General features: G+C 47.4%; 1 non-coding gene across 1 annotated transcript; it reads right to left on the reverse strand.

The window, feature by feature from the left end:
* Positions 1–514: 514 nt before the first annotated feature.
* trnah-gug (transfer RNA histidin (anticodon GUG)) lies at positions 515–586 on the reverse strand. The gene has a single exon. It is a non-coding gene; the product is annotated as a tRNA-His (tRNA).
* Between the last annotated feature and the right edge of the window lie 13 nt (positions 587–599).

Here is a 599-nt window from a genome sequence, read left to right on the forward strand (position 1 = left end):
TGAAGCGCTCCATATTTTTGCAGCTGTGATCAAAGCCTGCTTCACTGGACTTGATTCATCCCCTCCTGCCACTCTTTGTTTTCATTCTTGTTCTCTTGTGTCAAGAACTGGTGCATCTCCAATGTCTATAGCGCACTATCAGTTTTCCTGCCAACTCTTTTTTTTAATGCTTGTACTCTGGGGCCATCGACGAGTGTGTCCACTCCCTTTCTTCAGCAGATGCCGTTGAGGAACAGGGTTTGAACACAAAGGCAATATCTCCAACCATATACACGCACCATATTCTCTCTGAAGCAAGATTCTTCCGAAATAAATAGGAGCGTTTTGTTTTCAGTCTTTTCTCTAAGGGTTCGAACCTGAGAGCTTGTGCTTTCAAAGAAGGTCCCAGTTTCAATTCACTCGAACATCCAGAGCACATCAAGGGCACGCGCCGTGCACAAAAAGACATGTCTGAAGGAAGGGGTGAGGAGAGGTGGCGACATGGAGCTCAATTTCAATGGCACACAGAAAATCTTGCCGTGACCCGGATTCGAACCGGGGTTGCTGCGGCCACAACGCAGAGTACTAACCACTATACGATCACGGCGAGCTACAGGTCT

The sequence above is a fragment of the Siphateles boraxobius genome, unplaced genomic scaffold (genome assembly GCF_051911475.1).
Source record: "Siphateles boraxobius isolate OS27281-9 unplaced genomic scaffold, OSU_SipBor_1 23, whole genome shotgun sequence".
Taxonomy (NCBI): Eukaryota; Metazoa; Chordata; class Actinopteri; order Cypriniformes; family Leuciscidae; genus Siphateles; species Siphateles boraxobius.